Below are 19,479 nucleotides of genomic sequence, written 5' to 3'. Positions count from 1 at the left end.
ATATCGCAGCTGTGACGGGGGCGGGGACTATCGCGCTCGGCATCAGAGCATCGGCTTGCGATGTCGCAGCGTGCAAAGTACCCCTAAGTCTACGTTCCCACAATGAACTTCTGGTGAGTTTTTGAGAATTTTTGCAGCATTTCAGCATTATGTAACTTAGGTTACTTGCATTTTTTCCATTGAATTTTTGTCTACATTTTTTATCATTTCTTTTTTTTCCATGTTTGATGGTATTTTTTTTGGCATGTTATGTTTTAACCCCTTAACGGCCGCAGGCTATAAAATTATGTCCTAGCGGTCAAAGGATTCCGGCCAGCAGCCGGAAGATATAGGCGCACATCTCAGCTGACATGTATGCCTGCCAGGCATGATCGGAATCTTTATCCGCCCATGTCTTTTAACCCCTTAAATTGTGCTGTCAATAAGTGACAACACCATTATAACTGCTATAACTTTACTTACAGGCCAATACCAGAAGCCACGTGTCACGTGGATCCTGTGGTTGTCATGGTAGCACAGGGTCATGTGATGACTCCTGTACTCACATGACTATGGTCCTGTAAACAAACAGCCGAGTACTGGCCATTACAAGAGATGATCATTTCTCCTAATCTGAGTGATGCTGCTCTGATCGGGAGAAAAGAATGAGTGATCAGACTGCTGATCATTATACTCCCCTAGGGGACCTAGTAAAAAAAAAAGTTTAGAAAAAAGTTTTTAAAAATTAAAAAAAAAAAAAACCTAAAAGTTCAAATCACCCCCCTTTCAACCCATTGAAAATTAAAGGGTTAAAAAAATAAAAAATATACATACATTTGGTATCGCCGTGTTCAGAAATGCCCTATCTATCAAAATATAAAATCAAATAATCTGATCGGTAAACAAAGTAGCGGCAAAAAAATTCCAAATGCCAATCTTACATTTTTTGGTCGCCACAAATTTTGCGCACAATGCAATAACAGGCGATCAAAAAGTAGCATCTTTGCAAAAATGATACAGTTAAAACCATCAGCTTGAGACGCAAAAAATAAGCCATCACAGGGCCATAGATCCTGAAAAATAAGGACACTACAGGTTGCAGAAAATGGCGCAAAACGTACACCACTTTTTTGAGACAAACTTCTGATTTTTTTTAACTCCTTAGAAAAAAGTAACCTTATTCATGTTTGGTGTCTACATACTCGCACTAACCTGAGACATCACAGTGACACATCAGTTTTACCATATAGGGAACACTGTAAATAAAATATCTAAAAAATAATAGTGCAATCGCACTATTTTTGCAATTTTTCAGCATTTTGAATTTTTTTTGTCGTTTTTCAGTACTTTATATGGTAAAACTCTTGGTTTCATTTAAAATTACAGCTCGTTTTGCAAAAAATGAGCCCTCACATGATCATATTAACTGAAAAATAAAAGTTATGCCTCTCGGAAGAAAAATGGCAAAAAAAACGGAAAGTGAAAAATCAGCCAGTCATGAAGGGATTAAATAAAGCTGCTTTGTTTTTGATACTTTTTGGTACTTGGCATTGATGCTTGAACTGCAAAAAACTGCATTGTTGACACAGCAAAAATTTGCAGCATCAAAAGCTCACTAACAACACATTGTAAACATACTGCCTTATCGTTCCAATGCAAGCTTATTTTTTATTCAGCTCTCATGAAAACATTTGTGTCACAAAAAGAAAAACAGTTTTGTCACCTCTATGTTGGTAGTGTGATATGATATGATTCATACCTTTTTGTACTATTTTGGAGTCCATGAGGCAGTAAAAATAAAACTGCAATTTTGGCATTGTTTTTACATTCATTTTTTCATGCCTTTAATTTTCAGGGCTAAAAATCATGATAATGTTATAGTTTGGGTCATTTCTGATGTTGCCATCATAACCATGTGAAATCTTTAATTTTTTATGTGTATATGAAGCTGGGGCAAAGGTGCCACCATTAGGTAGAGTTCAACTACTGTGGGTACAGTAGGCGGGGGTGGAGAAACAAGGGAACAGCTTTGTTAATGAAAGGAAATGTATACGTGAGTCAATGGTGTAGAATAGTTTGGCAGCTATGGTTAACAAACACGGAGAATTCTAGCTGGGATGCAGCAACACTGTGCCGCCCAGCTTATACCCGTATCAATATAATGGTAAACTTTAAAAGAAAACTTTATTTAGAACTACGCTGAACTAACAACCTAACTGGCCTTTGCTAAACGTGCTGGTACAGTCGCTGAGGGGGGGTCGAGTGTCTGGGTGTGGACCTACTGGACTGTACACCAGACTTCCCTGATGGAGCTAACCAGTAGCGAACCCCTATACAGGGATTGTCTGGCGCAGCCACAGGAGGCCTAAATGCATGTATGCCAGGAACCAATGCAGGTCGGCTCTTACGGAATGGTAAAGTCTCATAGTGTCCGGTGCTGGTGTATCTAGAAGAGAGCCATACCTTGTCTCCAGGCTGGAAGGAAGGAGCATCTAGGCATCTCTTGTCCACAAGACTCTTCATACTGAGAGAGGACATCTCCAAAGCGGACTTAAGGCTGCTTTACATACAACAATATCGCTAGCGATCTTGTTAGCAATGTGACACGCCCATATCGTTGTTACGATTTGCTGAGATCACTCATAGGTAATTTTGTAGCGGTCACACGTACACATCTCACAAACGACGCTACATCGTTCAGCGATATATTGTTTCACCAAGGCGGTCGTGTGGATGTTGTTCGTCGTTGGCAGGGTGTCAAACGTAGCAATATGTCTGCTGCGTTCCAAACGACGAATAATATTTTGAAACTTAACGACATGTCAATGATCAACGATTTTCACCCTATTTGCGATCGTTCGGAGTCGCACGTAGGTGTCACACGTAACGATGTCGCTAACGATGACGGAAGTACGTCACAAAATCCGTGACCCCGACGACATATCGTCAGATAAATCGTAGCGTGTAAAGCGGCCTTTAGTCTCTGCCCAGATGTCGGAGAAGGACTTCATGAGGGTATTGGCTGCCGGACTGCCAGAGGAACACACCACAGGATATAGAACTTTGGGTTGCTGCCCATAAACCACCTGGAATGGAAACTTGGCAGAGGACTGACTCTCGTGGTTGTTGTAGGAGAATTCTGCCCACGGAAGAAGCTTGACCTAGTTGCTGTGGTGTTAATTATCATTATTATTATTATTATTATTTATTTATAGAGCACCATTGATTCCATGGTGATGTACATGAGAAGGGGGTTACATACAAAATACATATATAAGTTACAATAGACAGACTAGTACAGAGGGAAGAGAGCCCTGCCCTTGTGGGCTTACGTTCTATAGGATTTTAGGGAGGAGACAGTAGGTGGGGTGAAGGTTGGGCGGCAGCTACGGGGCGTCAGCTCCGCACGGTGGGGGGCGTCAGCTCCGCACGGTGGGGGGGGCGGCAGCTCCGCACGGTGGTGGGGCGGCAGCTCTGCACAGTGGTGGGGTGACAGCTCCGCACGGTGATGGTGAAGCAGTGAGGTCACTGAAGGTTATAGGCGTTTCTGAACAGATGAGTTTTCAAGTTCTGTTTGAAGTTTGCAAGTGTAGTAGATAGTTTGAAATGTTGAGGCAGCGAGTTCCAGGAGACTGGGGATGCTCGGGAGAAGTCTTTGAGTCAGTTGCGTGAGGAGCGAATGAGAGAGGAGGAGAGAAGGAGATCTTGGGAGGACCGGAGATTGCGTTTTGGAGAGAAGTGAGAAATTAGTTCAGAGATATAAGGAGGAGATAGATTATGGATGGCTTTGTAGGTCAGTGTTAGTAATTTGAATTGGATACGGTGGAAGATTGGGAGCCAATGGAGGGATTTGCAGAGAGGAGAAGCAGGGTGGTATTGAGGAGAGAGGTGGATCATTCGGGCAGCAGAATTAAGGATGGCCGGAGAGGGGTGAGCGTGTAAGCAGGGAGACCACAGAGGTGGATGATGCAGTAGTCGAGGCAGGAGATTATGAGGGCATGCACTAGCATTTTTGTAGATTGGGAATTGAGGAAAGGGCAGATTCTGGAAATATTTTTGAGTTGAAGACGGCAGGAGGTGGTCAGGGAAATTATGTGTGGTATGAAGGTTCATTGACAAAATGTAATGAGGTAGTTCGTTAGGACATGGTTAACACACGTTCCACTTGGCCATTGGACTGCGGATGGTAGGCAGATGGAAAGTCCAATGCAAAATCCAGCATCTTGCAGACAGCTCTGCAGAACCGCGCTGTGAACTGGACCCCTCTATCAGACACCATGTGGAGGCACAGACCATGTAGCCGGAAGATACGCTGGATGAACTGCTCAGTGAGAACCAGAGCGGATGGTAACCTGATGAGTGGTGTAAAATTGACCATCTTGGAAAACCTGTCCACCGCGACACAGATAACAGTGCACCCAGAGGACCTAGGCAGATCCGTGATAAAATCCATCTCAATAGGTTGCCATGGAGCAGATATCACTTGTAGAGGAAGTAGAGGACCAGCAGGAATTTCCAGTGATTTCCATATTTCCACGACTGTTCCTTCTCGATGTTGTAACTTCAATGTTGAGGAGGGTAAATACATCCACCTTTCACAGCTGCCTCTTATTTTCAATTTTTTTATACTCCTCTTCAGTATTTATTCCCTCCTTAAAGCATTGATACTTTGAAACTTTGTCAGACAACTATCCTGTTTACCAAATTCTGTTCTCTCACATAGTCTAGATCTGGTACAGGTATGAGTTGAATGCACTTGAAAAGTCACCATTATTCTTCACGAGCACACTTTTGAGGAAACACAACAGAATAATCTTGTAATTGAGGCAGAGGAGCTCTAATGGTATGTTCTCACAATCCACCAGGCAGCAGAATTGCACAAATAAGGGTGTGCTATGGGTAAAATTGTGTTGATTAATTGAGATCAAAAAGGAGAAGATCGTCTCCATAAATTGACACATGTATTTGTTTTTTTTTCTCAGTACAGTGGATCCTCATCCATTAGACATTACCTTTACGTAACCATCTGATTATAATTGTCATTGAGAACTATCATCTAAAGAACAGGACAGAGTCCTGATGATATGGCCACCACAGATCCATGATGTAGACATCATTGAGTCGGTCTGGGATTATGTGAAGAAGATCTGAGGTTAGATCTCCAAGATGTTTGGAACAACCTACCTACCGAGTTCTTTAAAAAACTGTGTACAAGTGTACCTAAAAGAATTGATGTTTTGGTGTGTTTTGAAGGCAATCAGTGGTCACACCATAAATTGATTTAATTTAGATTTATCTTTTGTTCATTCTCTTTTCATTTTGTTAATTGATAAAAACAAATAAACTAACACTTCTATTTTGAAACCATTTCTACTTTGCAGCATTGTTTTGCCCTCCTGCCTAAAATGTTTGGACAGTACCAAACTATATGGAAAAATAGAATGATGACACGATATGTAACCGTTTCATGCACTTGCCAAAAGCTGGAAAGATAATTACACTCACCTCAGCACTGTCTGACATGACCATATGGTGAACCCTATCTAAAGGAACATGGTCTGACAAGGCTGCAAATGTTCGACTGTCAGCTATAAGTCAAGCTGGTCAGAATTAATGATCACGGTTTCTACACTTTATTAATAGAGCATTACTATGTAAATCAAGTAGCAAATTATAAGCAACAGATGATAAAAAGGCTCCATGCAATGTAGGATATATTTTTTATCTAAAGTGTCCTATTAAAAGGAAGGATTACAAACCACAGAGACCTATAAAGTTGCACTGAATATTCATATAGCTGCATCCTAGATATTTTGGGACATTTTATGTACTTCGTTCAGGAAATAAAATATACAAGCTCAGTTGCCTGGTGAAATATAAATCTACATTAGAAATATATCATTTTAATTTAAAATGTAACATAATGCAGGTGTTTAAAATCAGTGTAGAACTTCTGACTTAGTGGAAATTTACATTTCATCTGCAAAGAACTTGAATTTTGCAGACTTTTTTTTGCAGGGTAAATGCAGTAAATGTCTGTGTTTGATTTTTTTTTTACTGTGAATAATTTCAGTCATTCTGAGGCAAAATTCCTCAAAGCTATGCTTTAACTCTTTCCTTGACAATGGTTTTTGACGTTTTGAATAAAGAGTGACAAAGTTTGATGTGTACAAGTAAAATCTAAATTTAAAAAAAAAAAAAAATATATTAAGCTCCCATAGCTAAATATATTCTGAAAGTAGGCACTTAGTACATTGCCAAAATGCCCATAGTACTTTGTATAAGCAGACTCCTTCATGGAATTTTACATCAAAGATAATTTTTTTTCTATAAAATACGCATAGAAATTAATATTAGTGGCTAAAAGTGTTACCCAAATAGAGATATACCCCACCTCCTTAAAATAAATCTCTCACCAAGCTTTTGCCACCTAATTTTAGAGCAGCATGATGTATAGACAGAAACGTTGATTCCAGTGATGTGTCACTGGTCGGTTTGCTGTAGTTTTGATAAGATCACTAAGGCACCGTCTCACTAAACGACGTACCAGCGATTCTGACCATGATACGACCTGGTCAGTATCGCTGGTGCGTCGCTGGTGAGCTGTCAATCAGGCAGATCTCACCAGCAACCAGCCACCAGCGACTCTGCGTTTGGTAACCAGGGTAAATATCGGGTAACTAAGCAAAGCGCTTTGCTTGGTTACCCGATATTTACCCTGGTTACCAGCCTACACCGCTTAGCGCTGGCTCACTGCACACGTAGCCAGGATACACATCGGGTTACTAAGCAAAGCGCTTTGCTTAGTTGCCCGATATTTACCCTGGTTACCAGCCTACACCGCTTAGCGCTGGCTCACTGCACACGTAGCCAGGGTACACATCGGGTTACTAAGCAAAGCGCTTTGCTTAGTTACCCGATATTTACCCCGGCTACGTGTGCAGGGAGCCAGCGCTAAGCGGTGTACACTGGTAACCAGGGTAAATATCGGGTAACCAAGCAAAGCGCTTTGCTTAGTTACCCGATATTTAAGCTGGTTACCAGAGTACGCTGCTTACACAGACTCAGTGCTCGTTTGTCTCCCGCCGTCAAACACGCCGATGTGTGTTGCACAGCGGGAGACCAACAAGCAAAAAATGAACCAGAGCAGTGTGTAACGATCAGCGATTTCACAGCAGGGGCCAGGTTGCTGCTTAGTGTCACACACAGTGAGATCGCTGATGAGGTTACTGGTATGTCACAAAACCTGTGACTCAGCAGCGATCTCGCTATGTGAGAAGTACCCCTTATCAGTGGTCACTGGAGTAAGCTTAATGCAATTAGGTCCTCCATATCTATGAACTCTGTATAACTTAACCCCCACCACTGATTCTCAGAAATCATGGGTGTGCCACGCTCGGGGGAGCCCTCTTGTGAGTTTAGGAACACAAGGTCACAATGCCTTATTATGTGCAGGTCTGCAGCTTGTGTTTAAATATAATTGCTTTTGGTGCTGTAGGGGCTAAAGACTCTTTCCTGTCTGGCTATCCTTTGTAGCCTTGATTTCAGGTGCAGTTCCTTGTTATCACTCCCCTTTGCTATAAAAGGTCAGATGTGTTTCCATCTGATGGTGATAGAATAATTTCTAAGCTGTCCACTTTGGAAGAAGCCAGTCTCTTTAAGAAGCTGATGTGTCATGACAATTGCATCCATGGTGCTTTACTGCATTGGAGCAGTTTGAAGTACTTTCCTTATTGCATCTATTTCTCCCCTGTCTGTCTCCCTTCCTTTGTGTTGTATTATTGTAGTGGTGAGACTAGTGCTCTCGCTGGCCTTCTCACTAGCCACTAGCCAGAGTGAGTTCAGGGCAAGCCAGGGCCTAGGCACATGAGTGGCCAAGGACTTGTATAGGAACATTAGACACTACAGGGAACAACCTCAAGTGAGTGAGCCAGTTCTCACTGTTGTATCATGTCCTCGATGTACCCTGTGTGTTGTGACACTCCTTCGTTCCTGACAGAACCCCCGGTAGTCACAGCATGACCCCAGCTTTCTGCCTCTGCACAATGTACACAGAAAGGTGAGAATCAGTTGTGTTGGGGGTGTTATACAGAGGTCAGCATTCAGCATTTGATCAAAAGTGCAGAAAGCATTCCAGTTAGTGAAACACCAATGAAATTACAGTCTCAGCCTCTACATAATGCTGCATTCAGATTGGTTACAAAAAACATGGTTGCAGATTATCACTGAATCACAAGTTTAGTATTTGCAGAGTCCACAAATATCACTATTGTCTACATGTATACAATATATCATATATGAAATCATCAGAATGGGAGAGACTGAAAATCTGGCATGTGCATGTGTTATTTTACATAATAATAACTTTAGATGTACTTCACTTATCCCCAGTGGTTCTTAGACAGTTTTTTCCATGAAACCTTGTACTTTACATTAATAGCAAAATTAGTTTGGTATGCTTGAATTTATTAAAAAAACTCCAAATTTGCAGATATTTTTAATTTTAAATTTAGTTTTTAAACTTTTCATGTGTCTGCCCTTTAATGGTTTGTCCAGGACTATGTTAATTTTTTACTGTGGGCCTAAGAACCAACAACATGTAATTGAAAATCACCTACCTAGCGCAGAACTCTGATGGCACAGTGGGGTCATTGATGGCTTCTGCCGGCAAATCTATTGCTTTTGCTGACATCAGTAGCTTCTCTTCTGCACTGTTGACGAGACATGATTGCTTATGTCATGCTCATTGACAGCCGATTCCCCACTGTATAACTGCGGGAAGCCGACTATAAATTATAACAACAAGGAAAAGAAAGGGAGTTATCAGCTAACCGCAGATGGAGGAGTGCCAACAAAATGACAGTAGTGATGCACATAGTCGCCAGACTAGTTTCTTGGGAAATAATCAAAATAGAAGAAAAATGATAATCCAGGAATGGGCATGGGCAGGACAGTTTCGGGTACAGGAGGGATATAAGTACAGGAATCTGACAACAAAGTAGTAGGTGCAGGACTAACTAGAAACAATGTTTCTCAGTCACCTCCCTAAGGAGAGGATTCCTTTAGTACCTAGTGCCTTTCAGCCATAGGTTGCAGCCATTTCCAGAATAAGCGGGCCTGGGAGCCAGAACACATGACGTAGGACACCAGGGAGGGCTGAGTAGCACTGAGGTGAGTGTTTTGTCATCTCTACTGGGAAGAGGAAAAGGTACAGTGCAGGAACACCAGCGTTACAGTTTTACAGCCAAAGGCATTTGTATTTAACCACGATTCATGGTCTCAATGCTGAGCTATATGTGAGTATCCTCAAAGATGAGTTACTTCATACACACGAGTACTATGGGAATGAAAAGGACAACATAGTGTTCTAACCCGACAATGTTCCAAAGCAATGTCAATATTGGGAAAGAAATGGTTCAATGAAAATGAGGTAGAGGTCCTGGAATGGCCCCTAGAGTCCCCAAACGTCAATACAATCAAACACTTGGCCGTAGCATTGAAGAAAAAGCTGTATACATACCCAAGTGAGTCGAGCAGTATGCACCAACATTGAAAACCTGTAGAAGAGACCTGGGATTAGATTTCGGTTGAGACATGCTTGAATTTTGATCAAGACCATACCCAGAAGGGTTCAGGCAGTGTTAAAAGCCAAATGGTGTATTTACAAAATACTAACAAAATAATAAAAATTTTAATTTAGATTTTTAGTAGCAAAACATTAACACTGTAGTGACATTACAAAAATCTGCATAACTAATAATCATATGCTAAATAGTTGCAAGTGAAGTATATGTATGAAATAACCAAGATGATTGTCTATAAAATGAAGGTAGTCTCAAGCTCAAAGCTGTAGTGACTGTTGAGATATTGAACATGAAAGTCAAAAATTCAAAATATTTTTATCCTTTTGTTCATTAGTGCATGTTTTGTTATTCACAGAGGAGTTCCCCCCCCAAAAAAAAAGAAATTTTACTAAAATTCTTTCCTATTTGACCCCAAAACAGTAAATTATATAACAAGATGATGGCGCAGCTGCAGGGACCTGTTTCTGTGTGAGCGGCAGCAGCGTAGCTAGAGTGGTGCCGGAATATCAAAGAAAAGGCCCTAACTATATTTTAAGCGGCTGAATTTCCTGGACCCTTCTATCAAACTATGGCCAGCTATAAATTGGGCCGCTTAGGCATTTGTCCATTGTTTTTTGAAATAACAGAGTATTTAAAATTTTAAAAATCATTCTTGGGCCACAACCTACATCTAAAAGAGGGACACAGCCTTGGAATCAGAGGCTGGAGAAAACCAGAAGAAACACACGGCTGGCACATCTTGCCAAGAAGTCATAGCGGAGAAACATTTGTAACCAGGTGCAGAGCAGTAGCTCCACCTTATCTTTGGATACCTCCCCCAGGTTGTATCTATAGATCACTGGGCACGTCGAAGGAAGAAGGCCCTCAGTCACCATACTCATTGAAAGGTTTATACTCAAGTAATCCACTAGCTATCTCACACTGTCAAAGATGATGGGGACAAGGCCTTTTGCCATAGCTTGGTGCGACATTTGTGCAACATTCCTGAGGAAAAACAACTCCACTTAAAAGCTGCCATAATCTAAATTCTGAAATTGACAACTCTGCCGAATAATCCTGAGGAGGCCTTTACCACTCTTCAAAATATCAACAAAAGAATAGGAAGCATGCCACTACCACCACCTACTGGCCATGCCTCTCTTCTTGCAGCAGCACCACCTACATCAACATCAGGCAAGGTCAGCCTGCATCCCACCATATCTGTCAACAAGAGCAGCGCACACAGGGACATAGTGATGGACCAATGGGCCAAACTTGCCATCAACAACACCAGCATGACCCACCTTAGCTGCCAAGCAAATCTGGTAACTAGTTCCAATCCCAGCCACCCCCATACCAGCAATATTACAACCCTTTCCCCTTGTCATCCTCCTATCTGCCTGCACATTACCTCACAACCCCACCAAAATCATTCCAGCAGGTCACCCTCCCCCTCTAGATCCTCTCACACCTGTTCTCATTTGTATTTCTTTTTATTGTTTGAGAAAAAAAAAAACTCCAGAAATGTTGGCCACTTGTGTCTTTAATTTTTTGTCAGCCAAAAGCATGCTTTTTCTTTAATATAAAAAGAAAAAAAATAGTTTGACTTAAATATAAAGCGGTAGTTAAAAATACGCCACTGCTGGTTTAGACCTCGCCTGGGAGAAGGCCACATGAAATGGCAGATTAGCTGAAAAGCCTCATCCCCAACCATGACAAATGGAACAGGTTGTTCTTGTGTTCCAGACGCATCATTGGCGGAGGGATTCCTAGTTTGTTGTTCTTAAGCCGCTGACCCATTAAGGAAGAATTGAAGATTAGTGAATCTCCAATTCTTCAATAGGCCCCAATGTAGCCAATTCTAAACAATTAGCTACTTTCAAAAAGGGCTAGAAGAACCACTGAAAAATCTGTATACAATTATAGAATTTTGACCCTGAGTTGGACCTAAATGGGCTTCCCGGTTTGGCTCCCAAACAGTTGGGAAACTGGCATATATTATAAATTCCATTTGAGATTTTCTGCTTTGTAAGATAATTCCATTGAAAGGAATCTAAAAAAGAAACTAGAAAAAAATGACATTTATTAAAAGTTTTAAGAAGAGATGCAAGGGGCTACAAATACTTTTAATTAATGCAATATCAGAGTAGAAACTTGGTTTGGCAAAATAATATTTGTGGGGGATGCAACAAACACCCTTGTGTTGGTTTAGACAGGACAACCAACCAAATCAAAAAAGAATCTGAAACAGAATTCCAAAGTTGAATAGTTGAAATATATATAGTGAAGAAAAATGGTTTGAACATGGATCTATTTTTTATTTTTCTATTTTTTGTATTTATTTTTTTAACTATACAAATCACATTTTTATGGGAGATAGACAAAGTTGACTGTTATCAAATGCAAAGGATAAAATGCAGGCCCTCTACTAAGATCAACTCAACCTAAGCAGGACAGCATAGCACAGTTGTTAGTGACAAAGATTAATGGAATCCTTTTGGAAAAGATTTGTGGAATTTGGTGTTTTAGAAAGTGATCCTGGCTGTATATTCTCCAGTAGCTGATCAAAAGTTTCCAAACGCATGGAATTTCTTTGGGTGCAGTCGTAATTCTCCGTACATATGGGCAAAATGGCAAAAACAAAGAAAATGTAGCCTAAGGAAAAAATTGTAATGGCCCATATAATATGGATGTATGTAATGGCCTTTTAAAAGTGGCATTTTATGGGGTTACTAATCAATTAGACCAATGGCTAATATGGTTTTAAATTTAGAAAATATGTTTTTTTAAAAGTGCAATGCATACGGTTGGCACACGCATGTCATACAGATGTCACACGGATGCTAGGCGAGAAACAAAACGCACACTCAAATGGCATACGCACTAACACATAACACTCATTCTACTTTTCGGGTTGAGTATCAGAGCAATTATTTATACACAAGTGGGAGCAAGGCCTTAGGACTCATTCTGAGAACCGTATAAATTGGATGTGTGCTATCCATTTTTTTTTTATCGGATAGCACACTGACCAATGTAAATCAATTGGGCAGTGCAGATGACCAACTTTTTTCACTGACAGAATCAGTTTGTGAAAAAAGTTGCAGCATGCAGCAATTTTACTTTGAAATCAGATGAGACTTCTCCATCCATGTCTATGGATGCGAGAAAAAAAATCGGGTGCCACTGTATAGCATCAGATTTTTACGGATACATTACAATTCTAGAAAGCTGTGAATGTTCTTAAACATGATTGATAGACGAGTAAATAGACAGATTGGATATTGCCTGCAAATGGATGACCTGACAAGTGAGAAAAAAAATCGTCCCAATTTTTTTGACTGAATGCTCTTGTGAACCTCGTCCCAAAATGCTGCTGTAGTCTCAATTGAAATGGCAACATCATGGGTTAGGTCAGGGGCAGGCAGTTGCAGATTCTGTCATTGGAGAGAATTGGATTGATTATACAAATGACCCTCTGATCACACTCTTAATGTGTAATACAAGGTAATATTGTGGCACCGTGTTGCCAGAAAAATCAACTAAAATGCTATGTCCCAAGAATGACAAAAGTATATTAGGAGTGATACCTTTGATAGGCTAACCAGAAAAATTATATTAGCAAGCTTTCAGAGCATCAAGGCTCCTTCTTCAGGCAAAAATAAGCATTAATTTGTAATTTTGCCTGAAGAAGGAACCTTGGTTAGTTTCTGGTTAGCCTATATAGGTATCATTCCTAACATACTTTTATCATTCTTGGGAAAAAGTATTTCAACAGAATTTAATCAGAGTGTCAGCATAACGTAAGGAGAAGATGGAGGACAAAATTTCTCCATCTTCTCCATTCTATGAGTCAGCGGAAATCAGATGACACTCAGATGTCATCCAAGTGCAGTCCAATGATTTCCACACAGTCACTGACTTGCATTGCTTAGTGTGATTCAAATATCAGATCAAACGTGGACATGCAGTGAGTTTTTTCCTGGACAGACACTGTCTGAGGAAAAAATCTGACGTGAGCAACCCAACAGACTAACATGAATAGCACGGAGCTCGGGTTACTCGTTACTTAGTGAGTTTTTCCCTATTATCTTGCATTGCACACGCTATTTGGAACAAATATGCGAGTATTAGACAGTACTTGTTATGAATATAGAAAGTACGAATAGTTAGGTACTTGCTCAACTCTAATCGTAAGTAATTTGCATTTAGTATTTCCACTTGATACCCATTCAAGCCATGTAAAATTCGATGGGGTTTAACAAGCTTGGAAACACTATTTAGTCCCACAGAGAATAACTAGAACCCCCCTGCAGAAACCAATGCACAAAACATGAACTGGGGTCAGTGGCAGGCAAGAACAATAGGCACATAATGGGTTAGACCATCCCTGACCTTGTTTAGCTAATCTAGTGGCATGTATTATGACACAGCACTTGCACTTTATGTATCTCCATTAACATGTTGCTGGTTGCCAATTGATGCATTATTTAATTAATAACTATTCAGCATTCACTGCTTTTGTACCAAATGGAGATGGCATTTCTGAATTGCAATCCTATGGACATATTTTTTGTACTATAATTTGATATATTGGGCCAGCGTAACTTAGTATACTATACTTGCACTTAATGTTTTCTAATATATATATATATATATATATATATATATATATACTTGATTGATAGGTATGTATATCATATAATTAGGATTTTCATATTATTATTGTATTATTTGGTATGTGGTACATTTATGGCATTGCTGCTATTTGGTGTATTGGATGATTTTACAAATGTGCATTTCATATTTATTTCTCCCGTGATGACACTTGCTGGTAGGAATACTTTGAACTCCATACTTGTTATTTACTTTTTAATTACTTGTGTATAAAATAGTTTTGTTTTCGTAATAAGTCAGTTGATTTGTTATTTTTATATTAACATGGTATTTGTGCCAGTGATATTTCTGGAAATATAATGGTATTGTAATTTTATAAAAGTTATTTAATCATCACCCAGCCTATTTTCACCTTCCTCACCAGGCCAATTTTTTCAATTCTGACCATTGTCACTTTATGAAGGTAATAACTCTGGAACGCTTCAATGGATCCAAGCAATTCTGACTATGTTTTTCATTACATACTGTGTTTTTCATGATGTTAGTGGTAAATTTAGAACAATATTTTTTGTTTATTTTTGAAATAAAGGAAATTTGGCAAAAAGTTTGAACATTTTCAACATTTTCAAACTTTCAATTTTTATGCCCTTAAACCAGAGCGTTCTGTCACACAAAATAGTTCAAAAATAACATTTACCACATGTCTACTTAACAATAGCACCATTTATTAAACATATATTTTTTGTATGTTATGAAGTTAAAAGGGTTAAAAGTTTATCAGCAATTTCTCACTTTTCCAACTATTTTTTAGGGACCACATTTCAAGTGACTTTGCGTGGCCTATGTTACAGAAAATACCCAAAAATAACACCATTCTGAAAACTGCACCCTTCAATCTTCTCCACAGACATCTAAAGAGTTTATCAACCCTTCAGGTGCTTCACAGGAACTAAAGAAAAATTAAAATGTTACTTTTTCCTACAAAAATGTTACTTTGGTGCTAAATTTTGCATTTTCACAAGGGTGTCCAGAGAATATGCACCATACAATTTAAAATGCACCATACAATTTGTTGTGAGATTTGTGCAGTTTGTTGTGCAATTTCTTCTGAGTTCGGATACCCCATATGTGGTGGAAAATTACTATATGGGCATACGGAAGGGCTCGGAAGGGAAGGAGCGCCATTTGACTTTTGGAATGCAAAATTGATTGGAACAGATAACGGAAGGCATTTCGCGTTTTCAGAACCGCTGAGGTGCCTAGACAGTGGAAATAAGTGACTCAATTTTTGAAACTACATCCCTCAAGAAGTTCATCCAGAGGGTTATTGAGCACCTTGAACCTACAGGTGCTTCACAGAATTTTATAACATTGAGCAGTGAAAATGAAAGATTTGATAAAAAAAATGTTGCTTTAACTGCAATACCCCATATATGGTTTAGAACTACTATTTGGGTCCACAGCAGGGCTTAGAAATGGAGCGCTATTTGACTTTTGGAGTGCAAAAGTGCCTGAATAGATAGCGGATGCCGTGTCGCGTTATTTTCTGATTTTTTTAAGATTTTTACAATTTTTTTTCACTTTAACCCCTTCCCGACCTTTGACGCACCATATGCGTCATGAAACCTTGTGCCTTCCCGACCTTTGATGCACCGTATGCGTCATGGCGGGTTTCCGTTCCTGCAGCGCTGGTGACCGGGTTTACTGAAATGTCACCAGCGCTGCAGGTACATAAGGACTTGTAGTTGAGCCCAGGGGGGGTGGCTTTGCCCCCCCGTGGCTACGATCACTCTGATTGGCTGTTGAAAGTGTCACTTTCACATTCAATCAGAACGATTGTAATATTTCACCAATCAAACTTGGTGAAATATTACAATCCAGCCATGGCTGATGATGCAATATCATCAGCCATTGGCTGGAGCAGGGAGAGCTCCGTGTAATGCCCCCCCCTCCCATCTGATTGGAGGTAGCGTCACTATCCCTCCAATCAGATGTGGAGGAGCGATGTGACCGGTGGGTGCCCTCCCCCTTCAGCTTCATCCTGACCGTGGACTGCGACGCTGAAGAGGAGGGTCACCTGCTGCCGCTGCGACCGCGATCTGCCGCCACTGATCACCATCCGGTAAGTTTTTCTCCCCTCTTTGCTGTCTTTCCCTTCGTTTCTGTGCTGTCTTCCCCCTCCCTTCTGTGCTGTTCCGCGCTCCCCTCTGCTGTCTTCCGTCCCCCCCTGCTGTCTTCCGTCCCCCCCTGCTGTCTTCCGTCCCCCCCGTTGTCCGATCCCACCTTCACCCTGACCTCTGCTCCCCCCGCTGTCCGAATTTACCCCCCCAACCCACACTGACCTCCACTGCCTTCCCCGACCTCCGCTTCCAGTGATCAATCTCCGCTGGTGTCCTGCTTCTGACACCCGGCTGATGTGAGTGACTGCTGCTGCCAGTGATAAATCCCCCGCCCTGGTGATCACTGGGCAGCAGGGGGCCGATCACTGGGCAGCAGGTGGGTGATCACTGGGCAGAAGGGGGCTGATCACTGGGCAGCAGGGGGGTGATCACCCGGACCCCCTGCGCCCCTGCGATCTGCGCCCCTGCGATTGCCCCACCTGCGCCCCCTGCGATCGCCCCACCTGTGCCCCCTGCGATCGCCCCACCTGTGCCCCTGCGATCTGCACCCCTGCAATCTGCGCCCCTGTGACCTGCGCCCCTGCGATCGCCCCACCTGCGCCCCTGCGATTGCCCCACCTGTGCCCCTGCGATCTGCACCCCTGCGATCGCCCCACCTGCGCCCCTGCGATCATCTCACCTGCGCCCCTGCAATCTGCGCCCCTGCGATTGCCCCACCTGCGATCTGCGCCCCCTGCGATTGCCCCACCTGCGCCCCTGCGATCTGCGCCCCTGTGATCTGCAACCCTGCAATCTCCCCACCTGCACCCCTGCGATCGCCCCACCTGCGCCCCCTGCGATCGCCCCACCTGCGCCTCCTGCGATTGCCCCACCTGCGCCCCCTGCGATCGCCCCACCTGCACCCCTGCAATCTGCGCCCCTGCGATCTGTGCCCCTGCGATCACCCCACTTGCGCCCCTGCGATCGCCCAACCTGTGCCCCTGCGATCTGCGCCCCTGCGATCGCCCCACCTGCGCCCCTGCGATCGCCCCACCTGTGCCCCTGCGATCTGCGCCCCTTTGATCTCCCCACCTGCGCCCCTGCGATTGCCCCACCTGCTCCCCTGCGATCTGCGCCCCTGCGATCTGCGCCCCTGAAATCTCCCCACCTGCGCCCCTGCAATCTCCCCACCTGCACCCCCTGCGATCGCCCCACCTGCGCCCCCTGCGATTGCCCCACCTGCGCCTCCTGCGATCGCCCCACCTGCGCCTCCTGTGATTGCCCCACCTGCACCCCTTCGATCTGCGCCCCTGTGATCTGCGCCCCTGCGATCACCCCACCTGCACCCCTGCGATCGCCCCACCTGTGCCCCTGCGATCTGCGCCCCTGTGATCGCCCCACCTGCGCCCCTGCGATCGCCCCACCTGTGCCCCTGTGATCTGCGCCCCTGTGATCTCCCCACCTGCGCCCCTGCGATCGCCCCACCTGCGCCCCCTGCGATCGCCCCACCTGCGCCCCCTGCGATCGCCCCACCTGCGCCTCCTGCGATCGCCCCACCTGCACCCCCTGCGATCGCCCCACCTGCACCCCTGCGATCTGCGCCCCTGTGATTGCCCCACCTGCGATCTGCGCCCCCTGCGATCGCCCCACCTGCGCCCCTGCGATCTGCGCCCCTGGGATCGCCCCACCTGCGCCCCCTGCGATCGCCCCACCTGCACCCCCTGCGATCGCCCCACCTGCGCCCCTGCGATCTGCGCCCCTGCGATTGCCCCACCTGCGATCTGCGCCCCCTTCGATGGCCCCACCTGCGCCCCTGCGATCTGCGCCCCTGCGATCTGCGCCCCTGCAATCTCCCCACCTGCGCCCCTGCGATCGCCCCACCTGCACCCCCTGTGATCGCCCCACCTGCGCCCCCTGCGATCGCCCCACCTGCGCCTCCTGCGATCGCCCCACCTGCGCCCCCTGCGATCGCCCCACCTGCACCCCTGCGATCTGCGCCCCTGCGATCACCCCACCAGCGCCCCTGCGATCGCCCCACTTGTGCCCCTGCGATCTGCGCCCCTGCGATCGCCCCACCTGCGTCCCTACGATCACCCCACCTGTGCCCCTGCGATCTGCGCCCCTGCGATCTCCCCACCTGCGCCCCTGCGATCACCCCACCTGCGCCCCCTGCGATCGCCCCACCTGAACCCCCTGCGATCGCCCCACCTGCACCTCCTGCGATCTCCCCACCTGCGCCCCCTGCGATCGCCCCACCTGCGCCTCCTGCGATCGCCCCACCTGCGCCCCCTGCGATCGCCCCACCTGCACCCCTGCGATCTGCGCCCCTGTGATTGCCTCACCTGCGATCTGCGCCCCCTGCGATCGCCCCACCTGCGCCCCTGCGATCTGCGCCCCTGCGATTGCCCCACCTGTGCCCCCTGCGATCGCCCCACCTGCGCCCCCTGCGATGGCCCCACCTGCGCCCCTGCGATCTGCGCCCCTGCGATTGCCCCACCTGCGATCTGCGCCCCCTGCGATGGCCCCACCTGCGCCCCTGCGATCTTCGCCCCTGCGATCTGCGCCCCTGCAATCTCCCCACCTGCACCCCCTGCAATCGCCCCACCTGCGCCCCCTGCGATCGCCCCACCTGCGCCTCCTGCGATCGTCCACCTGCGCCCCCTGCGATCGCCCCACCTGCACCCCTGCGATCTGCGCCCCTGCGATCACCCCACCAGCGCCCCTGCGATCGCCCCACCTGTGCCCCTGCGATCTGCGCCCCTGCGATCGCCCCACCTGCGTCCCTACGATCACCCCACCTGTGCCCCTGCGATCTGCGCCCCTGCGATCTCCCCACCTGCGCCCCCTGCGATTGCCCCACCTGCACCCCCTGCAATCGCCCCACCTGCACCTCCTGCGTACTCCCCACCTGCGCCCCCTGCGATCGCCCCACCTGCACCCCTGCGATCTGTGCCCCTGCGATCTGCGCCCCTACGATCGCCCCACCTGTGCCCCTATGATCGCCCCACCAGTGCCCCTGCGATCTGCGCCCCTGCGATTGCCCCACCTGCGATCTGCGCCCCCTGCGATCGCCCCACCTGCGCCCCTGCGATCTGTGCCCCTACGATCTGCACCCCTGCGATCTGCGCCCCTGCGATTGCCCCACCTGCGCCCCTGTGATCGCCCCACCTGCGCCCCTGCAATCTGCGCCCCTGCGATCGCCCCACCTGCGCCCCTGCGAT

The sequence above is a fragment of the Anomaloglossus baeobatrachus genome, chromosome 6 (genome assembly GCF_048569485.1).
Source record: "Anomaloglossus baeobatrachus isolate aAnoBae1 chromosome 6, aAnoBae1.hap1, whole genome shotgun sequence".
Lineage (NCBI taxonomy): Eukaryota > Metazoa > Chordata > Amphibia > Anura > Aromobatidae > Anomaloglossus > Anomaloglossus baeobatrachus.
Note: the sequence above shows the minus strand (reverse complement) of the source record.